The following is a 16,722-nucleotide window of genomic DNA, read 5'->3' as shown; positions in this document are numbered from 1 at the left end:
AGGTGGTGGAATCTCCTTCCTTAGATGTTTTTAAGGTCAGGCTTGACAAAGCCCTGGCTGGGATGATTTAATTGGGTATGGGTCCTGCTTTTGAGCAGGGGGTTGGACTAGATGACCTCCTGAGGTCCCTTCCAACCCTGATATTCTATGATTCTATGAAAGTATTATTGTCCCCATTTTGAAAAATAGGAAGACTGATGCAGCGAGAGATTAAGTGACTTTCCCACAGTCACACAGGAAGTCTCAGAGTTAGGAATAGAACCTAGATCTACCAAGTCCTACGCTAGTGTTTAACCATCTATCATTCCTTCTGAGAACTTCCCATGGGATGGGATCCGCTAAACAATGTGCAATCTTTTACCAAACCTGCTATGTATCACAGCATTATTATAATATCTAAGTACTGCGATGCAGGAAACACTATTTAGCATGGGCTGTTCTATACGCATCACTCTTCTGAGTAAAAATAGAACCAACCTTGGTAGCCTATTTCTAGGGACAATGTGCTGGTGAAGGTGCCATGTTAAAATGGAAATCCTGGACATTTATGAACATTAATATCCTGTGACACTACACATCTGGCCCATTCTCAGAGAACTGTATAGCCCTCAATTGCCTGACACTTCCGTCACAGCTGTATAGCCCGTCACTTCCTGACTCTAATCTGTCGTGTAGCATAGCTATCATTGTTATAACGCTGGCCACATTCCACTCCAGAGGTGGCTGTATTTTAGTGGCATGTAACATGATGGGAGATCCCCCATTTGAATTAAGGGTCTTTATGCTGGTAGAACTCACTCACATGAGCAGTCTCACTCACTTTGATGGGATCGCTTTGGAGAGTGACAGCTAGTCTCACGAGTATGGGTTGCAGGATTGGGCACAGTTTGTAATTCTGTTAGGTGCTTTAAGGTTTGTGAAGGGTGAAATATTAATCAAGGAATAATAAACCAAATAAATAAAAATCATAATATTCTCTTTTGTCTCATTATCAAACCTAGACAAATCCCATAAAGCTTGGGGCTCTCAGCCTTCAGCTCCAGATTACAAGCACCTCAATATTAATCTGTCTGGATGGGCGGTGAAGTGCTGGAATGCGTTACCTAGGGAGGTGGTGGAATCTCCTTCCTTGGAGGTTTTTAAGGTCAGGCTTGACAAAGCCCTGGCTGGGATGATTTAGTTGGGGATTGGTCCTGCTTTGAGCAGGGGGTTGGACTAGATGCCCTCCTGAGGTCCCTTCCAACCCTGATATTCTATGATTCTATAACAGTGAGCAGGTGGCAGCTACCAAATATTTGGGCAGTGTCACAGGCAATACAGGAGGATGCTGGAAACGTGTGAACATTTGTATATAGAAGCAGCTGCTGCCATGTTTCCATCCCTTCAGATTGACATTTTTTATTCTCATCATTTCTGTCAGCTGATTCACATCAAGTGGCAGGACCAGGTCAGAAACAAGGATATTCTAAGCCAAATTCAGCAACAGCATCCTTCAGCACTGATTCAGTTTTGGCAGCTTTCTTGGTGAGGATTTATTATTAGAATGCCAGACCAACGAATCCCAAAGTGTGCGTACCAAGGAATGCTGCTACATGGCTGGTGATCACTTGGGCGACAAAAGCTTCAGTGGCATGACAAGATTGCCAGTCATGGACATAAACTGAATATACCATCGGACCACCTTAAGCACCTTGCCAGAGGTCAATCTGCATGGCACTAGATTTGCAAGGAGGCCATGTCACTTTAAGATTTGCCATGGTGAAGATGATCTTTTCTTTTTAATTACACCTTCTTAGTCTCATCAGATTGCCCAAATTCTGACTTATTAATGCTTCATATACAACCCAAGTATCTTTTGCCGGTTTATACCCAGCCTCTATAACTGCCAAGACTGTGTTTGATTTCCTTACTTCTGCCAGAGTGTTGATGCTTTTAATGTATCAGACAAATAGCTGAGATACTAGAACCACTGGCAAAATAATTAGAAACAATTGCTTTACATAACCTATGCCAAGTTTCAATAGTATTAACAACAAGTTTAAAAAAATGAAACAGATTTTCAGTGGGATAACAATACTGCCAGTTTTTCTGGTCATAAATTCTGCCCCCTCTTTCTCACTTCCTTCCATTTTGGGCTTGAAATAAGCTGACTGCTCACCATTCTCATGGGAGTCCATGTTGCTCAGCACATCTCAGAATCAATCCATTTATGGGAGTTTTGTACAAGCCATAGAAGTGACCAAAAAGTCAGATAAAAAGGACTTGTTGCAAGTACAGTGTGTGATTCACAGCACCTATAAGTTAAATAGGTTCTTATTAATATGGGTAAATGTACAATGACAATGAGCCATTGGCACCATCTATGACAGGAGTAATAAATGATACATGTAGGTGGATCATCTAATAACATCTATGACATTAAAAGCAAAGCCAATTAATATCAGATGTGCACATTGTGCATGTTATTTAAGCAGAGAGATTGCTGTACTGTGTCATTTAATGGAGTTTCAAAGGTACTAAATCATGATTAAGGCATGCTGGCAATCTGTTATTTATCTTTACAAGTTATTCTTAGGTTTTGTCTACAACAAATAGCATATGTATGCTTGCAGCATTTTATCAGCTCTGGTTCACACAGTTAAGCACATAAAGCCATTTACCTAACAGCTCACTGTAACACCAGCCACAACACAGGTGAAATCAACAATTGCAAATAAAAGAACAAGCTGATGTTAAAGAGCCTTAAAAGATTCTGAAATTAGAGATAATGGCCTTGAAAAGCAAATGCTAGTCAGAAGAATGTTGGAAGCCGTGCTGACCTGTTAAAGTTTCCTGTAGTTAGATTATCCAGGGTCGACAGATTAAACTGATTATGATTATCTCTTTATAAGAGACTTATCTGAGATTGGCCGTGTGTACACAAATACATCTTCACAGCAACTGGCTAAAGTGAAAAACTATGTTCAGATAATACAATACTACATTTATTATACAAGAGTAAAACATTTCAGATGGAGCAGTAACAAATCCCTTACAAATCAAAGGATACCTAAAACCAGATGCTACTAAATCTAGGCTGGACAAGATTTCATACCACAAGACAGAGTCAGATCTTTAGCTGGTATAAATCAGTCAAGTTCCAATGACTTCCATGGAGTTAGGTCAATTTACACCAGCTGATAACCTGGCCCCCTAGAGTCAACCTCTTCATACAAAAATATATTATTTTCCTTTGCTCTTGAAAGAAATCAGGTAGAAAGTTAGCAAACAGAGCAACCTGACAGATGAGCTAATGGACTGCAAAATGAATGGGTAAATGCCACTTTGGTCTCTGACAAATTAGCACGTTACATTTCACATTTGCATCGTGGAGCCTATGGAAGTTAGGAAAGTCAGCTAATTGCTACAATGACATTATGATATATGCAAATATTATATGAATGTATCAAACTGAATATTGAATCTATAGTGTTACCATGATGATGCAGAGGGAAGAATCTGGTCCTATATTTTTACAGTAATGTTAACCCATTTTACAGTATATTTCAGCTATTAAAACTCCAGCTCAGAAGGTCAAAAGGGTGTTTGAAGCCTAAAGGCTCAAACATGGCTCCCAAAAGTTTGATTCACACTAGGGCCCTGAGAATCATCTTCTTCAATAAAAGCCAAACAAGCGGGCTCTGGAAGAGGTTTTCCCCTTCCCTTCTACTCCTACCAGAAGATGCTTCTACGCAAAATCTGGCTGGTCCCTGGGAAGCCAGAGCAAAGATTCACCTTAGACTCATAGACTTTAAGGCCAGAAAGGACCGTCATGATCTAGTCTGACCTCCTGCACACTGCAGGCCATAGAACCTCACCCACCCACTCCTGTAATAGACACCTAAGCTCTGGCTGAGTTACTGAAGTCCTCAAATCATGATTTTCAGACTTCAAATTACAGAGAATCCATCATTTACACTAGTTTAAACATGTAAGTGATCCATGCCCCATGCTGCAGAGGAAGGTGAAAACCCCTCAGGGTCTCTGTCAATCTGACCTGGGGGAAAACTCCTTCCCAACCCCAAATATGGTGATCAGTTAGACCCTAAGCATGTGTACAAGACCCAATAGGTAGATATCTGAGAAAGAATTCTCTGTAGTAATTCAGAGCCCTCCCCATCTAGTGTCTGGTCTCCAGCCATTGGGGATTTTTGCTACTGGCAATTGCCAATGGGCCACATGTCATTGTAGGCAGTACAATCATATCATCCCCTCCATAAATTTTTCAAGCTCAGTCTTGAAGTCATTTTGGTTTTTTGCCACCACTGTCCCCCTTGGAAGACTGTTCCAGAACTTCACTCCCCTGATGGTTAGAAACCAGCATCTAATTTCAGACCTAAACTTGTGGATGGCCAGTTTGTATCCATTTGTTCTTCTGTCAACACTTGCACTTAACTTAAATAACTCCTCTCCCTTCCTGGTGTTTATCCTCTGACGTATTTATAGAGAGCAATCATATCTCCTGTCAGCCTTCGTTTGGTTAGGCTAAACCAGCCAAGCTCTTTGAGTCTCCTCTCATAAGGTAGGTTTCCCATTCCTTGGATCATCCCAGTAGCCCTTCTCTGCACCTGTTCCAGTATGAATTCATCTTTCTTAAACATGGGAGACCAGAACTGCACACAGGATTCCAGATGAGGTCTCAGCAGTGCCTTGTATAAGGGTACTAACCATAGGCACCAAGTTTCTAATCTGCCAGGCAGAGTTCCCCCCGGCCCACCTCCACTTCACCCCTTCCTCCAATGCCCCACCCTGCCCCACCTCTTCCCACCCCCACCCCACCTCTTCCCCACCCAGTTCTGCTCTCTCCCCCAAGTGCCCTACGCCCTCGCTCCTCCCCCCTCCTCCCCAGTGCCTCCAGATGTCGCGAAACAGCTGATCCATGGCAGGCAGTAGGGACGGGGGAGGCGCTGATCAGCGGGGCCCACCAGTGGGCAGGAGGAGCTGGGGGGAGGGAAAACCATTGATGGGGAGGGTGCTGGTGGGTGCTAAGTACCTACCATTTTTTTCCCCGTGGGTGCTCCAGCCCTGGAGCACCCATGGAGTCGGTGCCTATGGTAATAACACTTCACTATTGGAAATACCTTGCCTGATACATCCTAAGATTACATTAGCTTTTTTCATGGTTCCATGACATTGGTGGCTTATAGTCATCCTGTGATCAACTATACACCCAGATCTTTCTCCTTCTCTGTCGCTTCTAACTGTTACACTCCCAGCTTATAGCAAAAATTCTTGTTAGTCCCTAAGTACATGGACCTTGCACTTTGCACTGTTAAATTTCAGCCCATTTCTATTACTCCAGTTTTCAAGGTCATTCAGATCTTCTTGTATGATATTCCAGTCCTCCGCCGTATTGGCAATACCTCCCAATTTTGTATCATCTGCAAATTTTATTAGCACACTCCCACTTTTTGTGACAAGGTCATTAATAAAAATGTTATTTAAGATTGGTCCCAAGACTGAGCCCTGAGGAACCCCACTACTAACCTTCCTCCAGATAGTTCACCTTTCAGTATGACCCATTGTAGTCTCCCTTTTAACCAGGTCCTTATCCACCTTTCAAGTCTCATATTAATTATCATCTTCTCCAATTTAACTAATGATTTCCCATATGGAACTGTATCATATGCCTTGCTGAAATCTAGTACTGCATTTCTTTTGTCTAAAAAATCTGTTAGCTTCTCAAAGAAAGAGATCAAGTTAGTCTGGCACAATCTACCTTTTGTAGAACCATGTTGTATTTTATCCCAGTTATTGTTTACCACTCTGTCTTTAATTACTTTCACTTTCAAAATTTGTTCTGAGACCTTACATATAATTAAGGTTAAACTAACAGGCCTGTAGTTTCATGGATCATTTCCTCCCCTGCCCCACTTCTTAAAAATAGGTACTATATTAGCAATCCACCAGTCACAGGGTATGACCCCCTAGTTTACAGATTCATTAAAACTCCTTGCTCTTGTGCTCACAATTCCATGTGCTGGTTCCTTTAATATTCTTGGATGGCGATTAATTGGGCCATCTGATTTAGTCCCATTAAGCCGTTTCAGTTTGAATTCCACCTCAGATGTGGTAATTTCAACTTCCATATCCTCATTCCCATTAGCCACACTGCCACTAACCCTAAGCTCCTCATTACCCTTATTAAAACCGCAGACAAGGTATTAGGTGTTGGACCATGCCTAGATTATCTTTAATCTCTACCCCATCCTTAATGTGTAGCAGTCCCACTTCTTCTTTCCTTGTTTCCTTTTTATTTATATGGCTATAGAACCTCTTCCTATTTGTTTTAATTTCCCTTGCAAGGTCTGTCTCTGCTTAGGTTTTGGCACTTCTCACTTTTCCCCTACACTTTCTGAACTCCAAGAGGTAGCTTTCCTTGCTGATCTATCCATCTTCCATTCCTTGTAGGCTTTCTACTTTTTCTTAATCACCTGTTTGAGATGCTTGCTCATCCAGCTTGGTCTGCAACCCTTACCTATGAATTTTTACCCCTTGCTTGGGATGCAGGCTTCAGAAAGTTTCTTCAACTTTGACTTAAAGTAATTACAAGCCTCCTCCACATTCAGATCCTTGATTTTTTTAATCCAATCCGCTAATTTCCTTAAAATTTTAAAGTTTGCCCTTTTGAAATCAAGGACCTCAGTTGCAGATCTATTTTTGTTTGTCTTTCCATTTAGTTTAGGCTGAATAAGCTCATGATCACTCCAACCAAAGTTGTCCCCTACAACCAGTACTTCTATGAGGTTCTCGCTACTCACCAATAGCAAATCTAAAATGGCATCACCTCTTATAGATTTGCTCAAGAAATCTGTCAGGTATCACATCCAAGAAAATCTGGGCCCTTCTATTAGTAGTAGCATTTGTCTTCCAATCTATATTTGGGAAGTTAACGTGTCCCATAATCACACAATTCCCAGTAGTTTTTATTTCATTAAAAAAATTAGAGAAGTCTTTAATGCTGGGGGCTGCTGTTCTGATCTGTGAACCCATGAGCAGCTAAGCAGGGTTTCCTCTAGTACCGTACACGGATTAATTTTGTAGCTCAGTAGAACAAATATGGAGCCATTTTATTGGAGAGCTCTCCTAGAAATCAGTGCTTTCCTGTCCATTAGTCCACTGCCTTGCAAGCAATGGGGGCTGGAAGCAACACTTAAATCAGACTATCACAAAAGTTTGGAATTCAGAGCTGATAAACTAGGCCAGGTGTTTTGTGACTATTTCTTTTTACTTACTCTTATTTCTTCACTCAGTGAAAGCAAAATGATTTCATCTTCAGTCCCCATTGTATGTGTGTGACAGGGCGTATTCAGGCTTTGCAGCTGGGGCCTCTGTGGTGCTATTACAGTCCCCCTGCAAGAAGCAGCAAGCTGAGAGGGAAAGAGCCGCAGAAGTAGGTCCTCCAAGCTTGTGTAGAGAGCCCTCTCCAGGGCAGCCATTTTGGAGACTAAAGAGGCCTGGTCCTCCAAGGGCTAGAGGGGCTAGCAACAGCCAATCAGGGCCCTGCTGGCCCAGATGAAAAGAGATGTCCTGGCTGGACTCAGAGGGGGGCCGTTCTCTCTCTAAGGGGGCCTGGCAACCAGACAGAAGTATGGCAGGCTGACCTTACATAGCAGGAAATGCTGAGAGAAGAACTTGAGGATGTTGTAGGAAGAGGCCCAGGGAAGTAGCCACGATGGATTGAGGTGAGTGGTATGCGGCTGCTGGGCATAGGATCCCTGAGTTGGAACCTGAAGTAGCGGGTGGGCCTGGGATCCCCTACCAGGCACAGGTAAAGCGGCATAAAGCCCAGGAAGAGGGTAGGGCTCATTTGGGAGCCTGAACAAAGGGGCTGAATTTAAAGGGTCCAGAGCCAGGGCTAAAGACCGAAGTGAGGAAAAATAGACTGTTTGTTTATTGGATTTTCTTAATACCTCAGAAGGGATTCATTTGGACTTGGAGACTTGGCTGCAGCCCCAAGCCACTGAAGACTACCAAGGTCAACTGGCAGCCTGCAGGGGGCATTGGGGTAAGAAGGGGACTGTGGGACCATATCCTGCAAAAGTGGCCTGTGGAATCAGATGCTGCAAAGAAACAGGAGACAGTCACAGAGACCCTAGCTAAGGAGACTGAGTGGAGTAGCAGGGAGGGGAATGAGCTGTGGGAGCCCTGTAACTCTCTCCCCCCATCCCCATACTGCTCTGAGACCAGCCATGCAGGGAGCTGTTACTAGCAGTGGCCTGGGGGCATTAATTAATGATCTGGATGATGGGATGGATTGCACCCTCAGCAAGTTCGCGGGTGACACTAAGAGTCCTGCACTTAGGACGGAAGAATCCCATGCATCTCTACAGGCTGGGGACCGACTGGCTAAGCAGAAGTTCTGGAGAAAAGGACCTGGGGATTACAGTGGACGAGAAGCTGGATATGAGTCAGCAGTGTGCCCTTTGTTGCCAAGAAGGCTAATGGCATATTGGGCTGCATTAGTAGGAGCATTGCCAGCAGATTGAGGGAAGTGATTATTCCCCTCTATTTGGCACTGGTGAGGCTACATCTGGAGTACTGCATCCAGTTTTGGCCTCTCCACTACAGAAAGGATGTGGGCAAATTGGAGAGAGTCCAGCAGAGGGCAACAAAAATGATTAGGAGGCTGGGGCACATTATTTATGAGGAGAGGCTGAGAGAACTGGGCTTATTTAGTCTTCAGAAAAGAATAGTGAGTGGAGAATTGATAGCAGCCTTCAACTACCTGAGGTGGGGTGGAGCTAGACTGTTCTCTGTGGTGGCAGATGACAGAACAAGGAGCAATGGTCTCAAGTTGCAGTGGGGGAGGTCTAGGTTGGATATTAGGAAAAACTATTTTGCTAGGAGGGTGGTGAAGCACTGGAATGGGTTACCTAGGAAGGTGGTGGAGTCTTCCATCCTTAGAGGTTTTTAAGGCCTAGCTTGACAAAGCCCTGCCTGGGATGATGTTGTTGGGGTTGGTCCTGCTTTGAGCAGGGAGTTGGACAAGATGACCTCCTGAGGTCTCGTCCAACCTTAATCTTCTGTGATTCTATGTGATAATAGTAAAGACTCACAGAAGAATCTTTCTTCTACCATTCACCAAAGAACTTTGTTACAATAAAGAAAGCAGAATTATCCAGGGGTGCAGGAACAATTTGTATAGTGGGGGTGCTGAGAGCCATTGAACCAAACTTTAAACCCTATATATGCTGGACACCACTTCAAGCCAGGGGGTGCCACAGCACCCTTAGTTCCAGCACCTATGGAATTATCCCTAAGACTATTCTGTCTCTCTCTGGGCTTCACTGTAGAACTTCTTCCTAGAAATATACCCATACTCCTCGTTCTATAAATTTAAAGAAACAATACACATTCTTCCATCTATGACGAAATCGAAATTGAAGGGGAAAAACCTTCACATCAAATGAAAAAGTTACAGCTTACACTAAAAAAAATTACCTGGTGTGGGTCCAATATTTAAACTTTATAAAATTGCATGTTAGCTAATCTTTTGAGATGTGCTTTTTCATTCCAAGAATGTGCGTGAGAAGTGTGACAACCCAATAATCATCTCACAATCCAGCTGCAACAGAAGCCATTTCAAGAATCGTAAATAATCCTTTAAGCAAACTGCAGCAAGTTTAAATCTAATCTTCTGACTTCACTAGTTCTGTGAGCTGCAACAGAAATACAACCCTAATAATAGAATAATAGTACTTCACTGCCATGTTGCAACCATGATGCAATGACCCAGACCCAAAACCAAACATTTAGATACAATTCCTCTCCAAGAGAACAAGATAGAGATTTGTTATTAGGCTGGCTTATTTATAGAGCTAGGCAGGAAACAATTGTCCCATTTAGCAAAAATTTTCAAGATTTCAAAAATTTGCAAAATTCTCTGAATCACAAAGACCTGGGACTTGAACCCAAGTCTTTTGTATCCCAGCTGAGAACCCTCACTACTGGGTTACAGAGTTGCACTCTTTCTGCATACAGTTGCACCATATGAAGGTGAACAAGTTGAACAGCAGAGTTTAACAGAGATAACACTCTAAGCGCCTAGTGGCTAAAGCACTCACTTGCAATGCAGAAGACCCTGATTCAAGTCCTTTCTTTCTCCCTTTCCTGGACTTGAGAAACCTTTGCCAACAAAAGTTTTTGTACATTCCCCAGGAAAAGTTTGGTTTTGTCAAATCAATCTTTTCAGCCAAAAAAATATCAAAAAACTCACAGGTCTGTTTGAACATATTATGCCAATATTCTGCTGAATTTTCCAGTAGTTGCAGGAACACTGTCATAAAGGACAATACAAGGAGGATTATTATTCCAGCTAGCTTTTGTTTCATAAGCACAACCTTTCACCTCCCAGTGTTCCTCTGCTAGGCCTCCTTGCTACTTGTTTCAGTGGAGCAGCATTTAGGGATATTTTCACATGAAGGGTGCTGTGAATGAGTTCCATTGTACTCCACTGGATTGTCGCCTATAAGGAAAGGCCTTATCCAATAGGGAAAGATAAATCAAGATTTTGCAGAGCATGGGCAGCATGAATAGCCTTGGAGTAGCTGCTGGCAGTCGCTATAGGAACAGGATTTATATCTCTGGAACTGCACCGAAGTGGTTTATTTGTAGTTCAAAGCTGGGATGTTAATATTTTATATGTGGTGAACACTGTGGTAGACTTGGAACGCTGTGTAGTTGGCTCATAATATGCAATGAAGCAGGCATAGAGTGCATCTTCTGGTTTCTGAACTGGTATAGACAGTCTGGGTCTGGAGTTTTACTGTGCCTGGAGATAGGTTGTCCAGGCTTGGGAGTCTGTGGTCAAACAGTCTCCAAAGGAAGTGGATATTCATGCTTATAGGGCTGATTAGCTGGATCTGGGTGTTAAAGGCGCAGTTATCCTAGCGTGGCAAGGTAAGAGACAAGCACCGCGTGACTGCTAAAATACAAGGTAGCAGAAACCACAGCCTCTTTCTGGATAGGACTTTAATTAGAGGAATATGTACACATTCACAGATGTTATCTACTCTTCTTTTTGTAATTGTTAATGTTTCTTATGTTTATGCCAATTACGTTAGCGCTTGATTAATCTTTGACTGTAAATACATAGTTCTCAATGACAGGTTTCAGAGTAACAGCCGTGTTAGTCTGTATTCGCAAAAAGAAAAGGAGTACTTGTGGCACCTTAGAGACTAACCAATTTATTAGAGCATAAGCTTTCGTGAGCTACAGCTCACTTGAGGAAGTGAGCTGTAGCTCACGAAAGCTTATGCTCTAATAAATTGGTTAGTCTCTAAGGTGCCACAAGTACTCCTTTTCTTTTTATAGTTCTCAATGTTAATCTTTTTTCCCCTTTACGTTGTACATTGTTTAGGGCAGGGCCTTTCCCTTTGGAAAGTGTCTGCTGGTTAGCCATACAGTCTAAATAATAAATCCAACACAAAGAACAGCACTGAAAGAACATTATTAAAGGTGCAGAGTGAAGATTTGCTAGAAATAAGGTTGCCTACGTGTCACTTAAGAACACCCAGTCAATGGACTGCTTCAGTTTCAACTGCGGAAAGTTTGAGTGTCAGACATGTTATGAAACTGCTTAATCTGTGACTCTGTCTATCCAATAGGAACTTGCAGCATCACCATATGTCCATGGGACCAGCAGTCTTGATTATTGTATTGTAATTCCTTTCTCACAGGGCTTTGAGCAAGCCAGTTCCATTACTTGCATTCTTCAGACAAGCTGCCACAGTTTCTTCCCTAGCCCCAGCTATCCTACTTTTTTCCCCTGTAACATCCAGAGGTTCTTCTCTCACAGAATCACAGGGTTAGAAGGGACTGCCAGTCTAACCCCCTCCCAAGATGCAGGATTTGTTGCATTAAAGCCATCAAGCCTCCTTTTGAAAATCTCCAGTGAAGGAGCTTCCACAACGTCCCGAGGCATCTGTTCCATTGTCCTGCTGCTCTTACAGTTAGGAGGTTTTTCCTGAGATTTAATTCAAGTCTGCTATGCTGTAGTTTGAACCCATTGCCTCTCGTCCGGCCCTCTGTGGCGAAAGAGAACAACTTTTTCTCCATCTTTTTATGGCAGCTTTTCAAGTATTTGAAGACCACTACCATATACCTCCTGAATCTCCTCTTTTCCAAACTACACATACCCAGTTCCTTCAGCCTTTGCTAATATAGCTTGCATATCATCCTTTTGATCATCTTTGTCACTTGCCTCTGGATTCTTTCCAGTTTCTCTACATCCTTTCTATACACTGGTGACCAAAATAGGACACAGTACTCCAGCGCCTAACTGGTGCCGAATAAAGCAGTACTATCACCTTCCATGACTTGCATGCTATGCTCTGTTAATGCAACCTACACTTGCATTTGCTGCTTTTGGGGGAGGAGGGGGGGCAACAGCATTGCATGGTTGACTCATGTTGAGGTTGTGATCCACACAACTCCCAGATCCCTCTTAGCAGCACTACACCTGTTTAGTGACTACAGAATAGGGGTGTGGAACATAAGAAAAGCAGACATCTTCACTCTTGGGTGTTTCTTTCCCCTTCCCAATGCTGGAGGCCATAGAAGGGGGAGCTCTAGTTCTTGGAAAGTGGTTCTTCTCCCTCTCATCTGTGGCCAGAAGGCAAAGGCAATGAGAGAGGTTCTGCCCAGCCGTGACTGAACCACCTCTAGCACTGTAGGCCTGATCTTCTCACTTGCTCTGCCTGCTCTGAGCCTAGATTGGGCAGATCAAAGCTCCCACTGTATACCGGTCCTAAAGCCCAGTATCACTGGAAGGGCTCTTCTAAATGACTGAACAAAAGGTGTTGGCCTCTTTTGAGCTCCCCTGGCACACTGCTGCTTTGTCCATGAAACAGACTGAAGCATCTCTGCAAAATATGGTACAGTCCCAAAGCAACAGCCCTCTGCGCACTTCTCCAGCAGGCCACTTAAGCTATCGCACATCCATCCAAAATAAGTGTTCCTAGAGCACTTTAAAGGGTCACCATAAACTCAACATGTAGTGAATTTCCGAGAAGGAAATGAAAATCATTACAGGGCTAATCCTGCCCTGGAGCCCTGTCATAAATATAAAGGGAAGGGTAAACCCCTTTAAAACTCCTCCTGGCCAGAGGAAAAATCCTCTCACCTGTAAAGGGTTAAGAAGCTAGGATAACCTCACTGGCAGCTGACCAAAATGACCAATGAGGAGACAAGATGCTTTCAAAAGCTGGGGGGAGGGAAAAACAAAGAGTCTGTCTGTGTGATGCTTTTGCTGTGGACAGAACAGGAATGGAGTCTTAGAACTTAGTAAGTAATCTAGCTAGATATACGTTAGATTCTGATTTCTTTAAATGGCTGAAAAATTAAGCTGTGCTGAATAGAAAGGATATTCCTGTCTGTGTGTCTTTTTGTAACTTAAGGTTTTGCCTAGAGGGATTCTCTAGGTTTTGAATCTAATTACCCTGTAAGGTATTTACCATCCTGATTTTACAGAGGTGATTCTTTTTTACTTTTTACTTCTATTAAAATCCTTCTTTTCAGAAACTGAATGCTTTTTCATTGTTCTTAAGATCCAAGGATTTGGGTCTGTGGTCACCTATGCAAATTGGTGAGGATTTTTACCAAACCTTCCCCAGGAAGTGGGGTGCAAGGGTTGGGAGGATTTTTGGGGGAAAGACTTTTCCAAACAACGCTTTCCTAATAAATAAACCCAGATAAATGTTTGGTGGTGGCAGTGGAAGTCCAAGGGCAAAGGGTAAAATAGTTTGTACCTTGGGGAAGTTTTAACCTAAGCTGGTAAAAGTAAGCTTAGGAGGTTTTCATGCAGGTCCCCACATCTGTACCCTAGAGTTCAGAATGGGGAAGGAACCTTGACAAGCCCTCTGCTATTTTTCCATATTGCAAGCCCACGAGCCTTTTTAAAAACAAAACAACAAAAACCCAGCTTGCTTTTCTCTCCTCTGTTGCCGTATGAAAGACCCACACAACCAACCAGGGAAATGGAACCTACTCTCCAAGGGAAACGGTGAAACGGACTATACACAGCGCTGGTAAGTGTACAGAGCAAACCAGCTGAAAAATACAGACGTCTCCCATCTATCTCAGCTCTAACCATCTCTAATGTTGCAAGTAACACTAGTTGGTAAATTAATTGCCCCTTGCTGGTTTTAAAAGTTTTTTTTCCTTTTATAAGAAAAGCGAGCTGCTCCAAACAGCTGAACTTCTCCAAGGAGGAAGGTGTACATATTATAAATACTCAGAAACAGTCATGGAGGCACCAAGATATTTTGGGAAGTACTGGTTCTATTTGGATTGTTAACTCCTGAGGGGAGGGACTGTATTTTTCCTATGTTCTCTACAAAGGACACCACCTTGGCATTAAAGGTCTTATAAATAATTCTCAAAGATGTCAGCTAAGCAGTGCGAACAACAGCATGGGGGAAAAAACCTGCCCTACTGCATCAGCAATAACCCACATCTGTGTAACATGCTTAGAAGGTTACACTGGAAATGATTGCAGAGATGACAGAGCATATTTGTAATCCTTTGCACTCTGATACAGTAGCACTTTTCTGCTAAAGATCTGAAAGTGTGGCTCAGTTTGTGTTTGGAAAGCTCATCACCCTCCTGAAGTAGGGAAGGGTTTTATCCTTGGGGAAACTGAGGTACCAACAGGGCAAATCAGCTAGGAATAACACTCAGGACTCCTAACTCCCAGTCCTCGGCTCCAGCCAATAGGTGCAATGCCTCAGTGGAACAATATCTCCTACTTCCATCTCTACCCTGCAAGAAAGAAAGGCAATAGGAAAACCGGAGTGTGTGATTTGCCTCACAACATACCTACACGCTGGGCCCAATCCTGACCCTTTGACATCAGTGGGAGTTTTGCCTGCGTCAGGACTGCAGGATCAAGCCCTTTTTGGAGAAAATGCAGATGGAAAGGAAAAGATCGGGGGTGGGGGAGGGGAGAATTGGCGGGAATGAAAGCCTGAAAAAAATTGAAAAATTATTCAGTAACAGTTCAAAGCCCTGCGCACGTAGGATGAAAGCTTTCTTGTGTGCAATAAATCTGAGAAGTGATTCAGTAATAGTTCATACTTTGCAGGGAGGAACCCTGTAATTAATGCAACCAACGTCCATAAGAACCAATATAATTTGAAGTACTGGTCGCTCAAATTACTTCTCTGCCTTTGGGCAGGCTTTCTTATGCACCCAACAAATGTGTATTTTTAATTTAAAGAAAAGCATGTCTAAGTAGCACAGCTAAAACAAGCTAGTCAATCCATGATACAGATCAGCCAGTGAGGTAACCTTATTGCATGGATTTATAATATGGTTATAATACAGTTCTCGCAATAGCTTTCTTTTGTTAGAAAGTTATGGAAACTGTAGCCAGTTCTTCTCTTTGGAGTGATAAAATCATCCTGGTTTGAATATAGATGAGGCCCCAGTCCTACCGGTAACCACATCTTGCCTGGATACAGTTATACCCCTTCCTGTGTCAGAATTGCCATACTAGTCTAGCACATTTAGACCACTATAATTGCATCCACACTGGGGTGGGTGTGTGGGTTGTAGCACTTTATATCACTATAATTAAAGTGGTACAACATGTGCATGTAGACAAGGCCTAAAAAGAGATTGGAACGGACAAAGGAATTTTTTTGGAGCCATCTGAGAAGGTACAACATAATATTGGCTTCTGATCCATTCAGAAATGACGACTGGTTAAATGGAACAGGATAAAGCAAATGGATAAATGTTATTTTCAAGCTTTTAGGAGGGTGTTACACTAAAGATTTGTAAGAGTACTGGACAGTGTCCTTTTATTTCTATTATTAATAGTAGAGATGGGCCCGTGCTCGGGATTCAAAACACCTTTGAACTTTGGAGACGTTTGGGATCATGATCTGTATTTTTGTGGCAAGGCTTGGACCCACTTCTAATTAACAGACAAGCATTTAGATCTGTAGAGACCGTGTAACTTAAGTGTAGTGGAAGCTTGTTGATTGTATAAGCATGTTGCACAACACTGGATTCTCTAAACATTTCTTTTTAAGTGGTTTTTCTATTTTGGTGCATGAATCAAGATGCCCTGAAATTACTGAATTTTATAAATACAGATTTGTCAGTTTCACAGGGCAGGTGGACCTTGGATAATGCTTGGCAAGCTGGAGGTAAAAATACTGCCACAAGTAATTGTCAGAGGTGCCACAACTTCCTGTGATTTAAAAATGAAATCATCCCCGCTTCTAGATTATCAGGGCTAGTTGTCATCAATTTCTGCCTATACTAGCAAAAACCCTCAGTGCTGATAGTGGTTGTCACCAACTCATTCCCACTACATCCCACTTAGGTGCTAGGACAAAACAAATACAGCCAGCATGAAATACAGAAGAGGTTTCCTATCAAACTTTCTGTAACTGCTTTGGACTACTGTGCTATTAACACAAACGTTTTTCAACCAGCTGAGGGGAGACCGGGGACCTGTTGATAACAACCACTATCAACAACTGGTAATTTTTCTACTGCAGACAGTGCAAGAAGGTGGATACATAAACCCAGAAGGGAGTGCATCGGAAGACAGTTCTGGGAGCTTAAGGAAGCTTAGTGGCCAATTGGAATGACTGACAAATCTTGTGATTCCATAGAGCTGAATGGAAAATTCCTAATGAGTCCAAATTTCAATGAAAATTGAAACAA

Source organism: Lepidochelys kempii, chromosome 3 (genome assembly GCF_965140265.1).
Source record: "Lepidochelys kempii isolate rLepKem1 chromosome 3, rLepKem1.hap2, whole genome shotgun sequence".
Classification (NCBI taxonomy): domain Eukaryota; kingdom Metazoa; phylum Chordata; order Testudines; family Cheloniidae; genus Lepidochelys; species Lepidochelys kempii.
This window is presented reverse-complemented; position numbering follows the sequence as displayed.